The sequence below is a fragment of the Myotis nattereri genome (assembly GCF_964212035.1).
Source record: "Myotis nattereri genome assembly, chromosome: 19".
NCBI classification, from domain to species: Eukaryota; Metazoa; Chordata; class Mammalia; order Chiroptera; family Vespertilionidae; genus Myotis; species Myotis nattereri.
The window spans coordinates 13,808,771-13,815,168 of record NC_138095.1 but is presented as its reverse complement, the minus strand read 5'-3'; positions in this window follow the sequence as shown (position 1 = coordinate 13,815,168).

The following is a 6,398-nucleotide window of genomic DNA, read 5'->3' as shown; positions in this document are numbered from 1 at the left end:
AGAGGGAGTTTTGGCTGATCCGTTCCTAACATCAGCTGAAACCAACCAGAGTCTTACTTCAGGGAGAGTACCTTACCTTTCTGTCTGAGAAGGCAGAGTGGGTCAGTACCTTTCAGATGTCTGCAGAGCTGTCCCGGGGCAGAGGAAGCAGCCTGGCTCTAAGAGCAAAAGGTTCTGGAAGGGCACTGTTGCTCCCAGAAGAAAAGCTGTGCAATAGCCAGGGCTGCCTGGGAGGTAAGCAAAGGGGGTGGCCACAGGGCAGGGAGGGCGCTGGGGATGGCAGAGGCCAGAGGGGGCCCTGAGCCGCAGGCACTGATCTGAAGGGCATTTTCCTGACTCCAGCGTTGGCTCTGGCTTCCCTTCCTGGGGAGGAGGCCCTTCTGCACTCAGCATGAGTGTTCTCGGCGGCGTCTGCCCGGGAGCAGGGGCCTAAGGTCCTGCGGCCTGGAAGCTTTGGACTTCGGGGCTTACTTTCCTTGTCTGCAGGCCCAGGAGGGAGCCAGGGCCCCCTTGGTGGCTCAGGGCTGGGGGCAGCGAGGAGTGTGTTGTGGATCAGGGGTCAGGGCAGAGGTCCACGGCTGCAGCAGTGACAGACACGTCCCAGCTCAGCCCACGGGAGCCTCGGGCGTGTTGCTGTGAGAAGTGATCATGATCGCTGGGCCCTGGGCACCGTGTCAGTAAATTATACCTGTTAACGATGGGCTTCACGAAGTTGCAGTGGTCATTGTGTAGCTGCTGAGGACATTGCCCTGGGGTCTGGACACCGCTCTCTTGGTGTGGCATGTCACCTTCTCCATTCTACACGTGCTGTCTTTCTTAATGTGGCCCCAAGTGCCTTTGGTTCTGATTCTGAGGTTGGCCGTCTCCAAATAGATGCCCAGGTCCTTCTAGACCTCCTGACAGCCCTCTCCTCCTCAGCAGTTAGTTGGTTTATGGCCTGGACACACCCCCAGGGTAACTGCCCACAGCCGCTGTGGACAGCCAGCATCAAGCATCTTAGATTTCTGACAAGGGGACCTCCCACCTGGTGGCAGCTGATACCTGAGCCCACCCCACCCCATGGCAAGGGCAGAGGTGAATGACCTGGCTGGAGACAGCTGCTGTGGGAAAATGCCAATGCGACTCACACTGATGCCAGAGAGGAGACGGGGCACAGAGCAGGGCAAGGCCTCGGGCATCTCTAAGGGGCCTTGCCCAGCTGGGGTCCTGTCACATCCCAGCCTGGCCCTGCCCTTGGTGCCCTGCACACCTCTCCTGTCCATCCGCCCGCCCAGGCAAAAAATGGTCATTTCCTCCCGCCCCCGCCCCAGGGAGCGACACGGAGCTGGCAAAACAAACAGGCCATTCCTCCTGTGGCCACTGGCTGGTGATGGATGGCCAGAAGGGCTGGCCGTGCTGATGGACGACCGCCCATCATGTGTGGGCCAGGGGCGGGGGGCCCAGCGAGGCCTTGGACGCAGGCACAGACACACACTCGTGAGCCATGGTGCTGGCCTTGTCCCAACCTGAGACCCTCCCGGGCCAGAGACCCAGGCGGACCAAGACCTGGGCAAGTCAGTGCTCCCAAGCCCCAGTTTTCCCATCTGTGTGGTCTAGGCCCCCATCATGGGTGGGGATAAGCCAACATGACCATGTACCTGACATGGGATCCTCCATGTACCCTGTGAGATCCCTACCTGTCGCCAGATGGCAAGAATCCCCTCCTCGGCCTGTGTCTGGACCTGGTCAGGCGGGTCCTCTGAAGCCATTCCTGGCACCTGAGTGTGTGCATGAGCCCAGGAGTGCCCCACAGCCCGGTGCCCCCAGCAGGGGCTGAGCGGAGGGCACCTGGTCAGGGAGAAAAGGCTCAGGGTGCAGGGGGCAGGCATAGCAGGGGGCTGAGCCTTGATGACAGGCCAGCTCGTGGGGCTGGACACTCCTGAGCCCCGCCACACCCATCTGATGGCAAACCCTGCCAGTCAGGGAGGGCTGTCCCCACAGCCCCCAGGGAGGCCATGGCTGACATGCCCCCAGTCTGGGCAGGCTCCCAGACCTTCTGGCCTTTACTGCCGGCCACCTGTGGGCCCGAGGGACACCCTGCTACCCACCCAGCCTGAGGCCTGTGGTGGCATAGCCCACCCAGCTGGTGACCGGCTGGAGAGGAAGGGGCAGCTGCGACCAGGCCTCTGACCCTCCAGCCGCTCAGCCCCACGGAGCGCACGCACGTCTGGCTGGGAGGAAGCTTCCAAGACCCCCACTTCCTGAACCTCAGAGCAAGCTGGGCCGGGGCCCTGCACTTCCCCGCAGAGCCCCCAGCCCTGCCCTCGGCTTCTCCAACGCGGCCCCCAAGTCCCTCAGCTGCTTGTTTCCTGGGGCAGAGGGTGGAGGGGGATGGCCAGGCAACTCGGCCTGATCTGGGGTCAGCAGAGGCAGGAAACCCCACTGAATGGGGTGTGAAGACCTGGTGGGTGAGGGGCCTGGCTGGCGGAAGGGAAGGGCTGGGCTAGGGAGGGATTTTCTCTGGAGACAAGGCTGCCTGGGACAGGGCTGTGACTTCTACCTAAGACCCTGCAGAGGGGCCCCCTGGTGCGAGGTGGGCCTGCCTCCGCCTTCCCAGGGTGACGCTGTGATGCAGCCGTCAGCCTCCAGAGACAGACCCCGAATGCCTGGGGTCACCTGCCCCCGCTGAGATGGGCTCTGGGGCAGCAGGTGATGCCAGAGTGGGGGTGTCTGAAGGCGGGGTCTGTGGGCAGGGATCTGGGGTCCCAGGTCGAGGCTTTTGAGCCCCCCCCCCCCCCGATCTGGCGAGTTTGGACTGTGCCTACGGGGCTGGGGGAGGCCGAGACATCCCTGCCGCTCCACGCTGCTGGGGCAGGAAGTCTGGGTCTGGCTGGGGCTGGCAGAATGGGGGCAGGACCCAGGCGCCCACGTGGGGGCAGGAAAAGGTCCTAGACTCTGGGAGGGATGGGTGGCCTCTGAGGGGCCACTTCCTCCCTGGGAATATCCTGCTGGGCAGCGGGAGGGAGAGGGCTCCGGTCCAGGAAGGCAGGAAGGGCCTGGGGCTCAAGTCCCTTGTCCCCTCATCCCCTCAGGCAGGGCCTGGGAAGTCCCGGGAGGGAATGAGCTCATGGATGCCTGAGCCTCTGAGCACAAGGCCGCTGCTCCCCACCCACCACAACCTGGAGCGTGTCTCCCCTCAGCCCCTAGGCTGAGCTCCTGGAGTTGCCGGCACTGTCAGCCTTATCATCCTTCCACCGTCAGGAGCTCAGACGCTGGTCCAGTTGCAGTCCCCGTGTGAGCCGTGGCCAGAGCCCGTGCCCCCCGCGGACCAGCAGCTATGAACAGCGGGGCAGGGGCCTAGGGAGAGGCTCACGGGCAGCAACCTGTGCCTCAGAGCTCCACCCAAGCCACCAGGCTGCGCTGGGCAGACGGCCCAGGCCCAGCTGCCCCTGCTCTGGGCCCCGGGAGGGGTCAGCCGCCCAGCACCCCCCTAATGGCCTAAATATAACCTGAGCAGGCGCCTGGCCGGGAATAGAGACCTCTGTCAGCTCCCAGCAGGTGCTGGTGGGAGGAAGGTCAGGGTGATTGGCAGGGGTGCTGGCCAGGCAGGCAGCCAGACGTGGGTCATGTGAATGTTGGTGGCAAGGCCCAAGGGTGAGGCGGCGTGTCCTCGCAGGACAGCTGGGTGCCCAGCCTGCTCTGCTCGGAGCAGCCCTGGACCCTGCCCTCACCCTCAGCTCAAGCCCCTCGGAAAGACAGACCTGCCCGGAACCGACTGTGTGGCCGGGCCCTCAGCCACAGTCCCACCTGCCACTCTGGCCCCACGGCCCCCGCCCCCGCCTGTCCCCTTCACCCTCAGGCCCTCTCCTGCCCTGTATGTTCATCCTTGTACCACCCCCTGCCAGGCCCCTCTTCTCCAGGCGGCTCGGAGCTGACACCTAGCCCGGCAGAGGGAGCTTGACTCCAGCGTCCCCTGTTCCAGCCCCAAACTGCTCCTGACCTGATGGTCAAGTGAGGTCCTTTGAGCCCCACATCACTGGGGTCAGCTCCCCAACCTCTCAGCTGCCCTCCCCAGTCCCCTCAGCCAGTGTCTGGGCCCCGGGTCCCACCGTGGCCTGTCTCCCAAGCCCAGTGCTGCATCCCCCCCTGCTGGGCGAGACCTGGACAACAAGCAGCCTGCGCTGAGATGTGGCTCCCCAGCCAGCCCCTCGCTGTTTCCCTAAAGCCGCGCCCCCTCTCCCACTCCTTCTGTAGAAAGGAGACTGTCCAGCTAAGAATCTGCAACTCTCCGGAAAGGCCCCGCCGCCCCGGGGAGAGGATCCTCCCTCGTTTCCCAGGGTGGTGATTCCAGTGACTTGAATCCAAACCAATAGTTTCCACTCTCACGTGATTGAAGTCACATGCAAAGCCCTGGGGGCAGGAGTGGCGGGGCGGGCACTGCGGAGGGGAGTCCTGGCCAAGGCCCTGCAGGGTCCAGGGGTCTGGCTGACCTCAGAGGAAGGAGCCTGGGCGGGCAGGGCCAGGCGGTGGGGAGAGGGCAGGCTCATGAGTCCAAGGCACCTGCTGCCAGGGAAGCCCACCGGGGCGTGTGTCGGCTGAATACGCCCGTGTGTGCCCAGCACCTGTGGTGTGGCCAGCACTGTGCTCAGCACGTGACACATGCCCGCCCAGAGGTCAGAGTCCTGGGAACTGGGACTCTTGGAGGGAGCCTTGGGTCCAGGGCAGCGGTTCCAACCGTTCGGACCTCTCAGACCACCAGTGGGGGTCTAGGGACTCTTCGCCTGGAGGGGACCTCAGGAAAGCCAGCCGTGCCCTCCAGCCTGCACTGCCCTCCGAGCCCCCTGTGGTCTTCTGGCCCGACTCTCACGCTCCTAGTGACGGGAAGCTCACGGCCCAGAGGCAGCTCATGGCACCCGGTCAGCAGGCTGTGCAGTTCTTCTTTGCAAGGTGGCGGGTAGACAGCCCATGCCTGGAGAGACAGCAGGGCCTGCACGGGGGCGGGGGCGATGCCTGGGGTGGCAGGACCTTGGGCTGGGGAGGCAGGAGGGGGCAGACCAGGGAGTGTGGACTCTGCACACCCGCTTCCCGGCTACCCCTCCCGCCCTGCCCCGCAGGACGCGGAGGGGCGGGAGCCAGCCCCACGGCCCTGCCTGTGCTGGGCATGGTGGAGGCCACAGCGGAGGCTTGTTTGTTCTTCGTCTAGTTTTTCTGGTTTGGAGCCTGGGTGCCCAAGCAGGGCTAGGGGCCTGGGAACCAGCGGGGGTGGGGGATGGAAGAGGAGGGGGCCCTGGCAGGGGTGTGGCTGAGGAAAGGCATCGGGCCTGGGTGCAAGGCCACCCCTGGACCCTGCCTCACTGCCACCTTCCTGTCCGTATCTGCCCTCACCTGCTGACAGGTGGGCGAGCTCCATCCGGAGCCACTGGGGTCACCCTGGCTCTCACAGGCTCTGGGCATGGGGGTAGGGGTATGGCCCAACCCCACCCGCTGAGCCAGAGCGGGGACACAGTGCAGGTGCTTTGAAAGCTGGGGGCCCCGCTAACTGGGGTCATCAGGATGGTCCACCCTGGGAGAATCCGCGGAACATCTGCCTCCTCACTCCCCACATTCCCAGCTGGTCCTGGGCTGGCGCAGCCCCCAAAACATTTCTTAGAGATTAGGCCCTAATCCTGCCAGACCCAGCAGGTCCCCAGCCTCCCCGCCCTGTGCTGTCCCACCCACCCGACCCCTCTACCCAGCCCCTCAAGGCCCTGGGAGGCTCCCAGAGAGAAGATGGCTCCATTGAGTCCCCGGGTGGGACTTGGAGCCTGGGCCTCACCCAGGCCAGCTCTGGTCAGCCTGAACCGAGCTGCAGGCCCCTCTGTCACCCAGGTAACTGGGAGTCCCTCCTGATGTCAAGGTTGCTTTTTCGTGAAGCCAGTTCCAGCACACACGTCCATTCTCCATCCCAATCCCCAGGCAGACAGCGCCAATAGATCCCAGATCTCCTGCTCCGTGGACCCACAGCCTTCAGGTTTCTCGGCCCCGGGCTCTCGGTGGCTTCTGCCAGTGGGTCAAAAGCAGCACGACACTTGCCCACCCTCCTGGCGGTGGGGAGGGTCCGTCTGGGAGCTTCGGGAAGGCCAGCCGGAGAGGCGTCCAGGGCTCCTGATGGGCTTCACATTGTGCTAGAGGCCAAGGGAGGGACCAGCAGAGTGGGGAGCCCACACCAGGCCCCCACCCTCGATGTTGAAGCCGCCCTCGGCTCTGACTCCTCAAAAAGGGTCCTGCCTCATTGTCCCTCCTGTCCCACTAGAAACTGCTGCCCAGGGAGGGGCAGGGTTGATTCTCGGCTGGGATGTGAGGGGCATGGGGTTCTTCTCTGGCTGGCCCTGCCCCCGGGAGGCCTGGGTGGGAGACGGCGCAGCTTGGGCTCCAGAAAC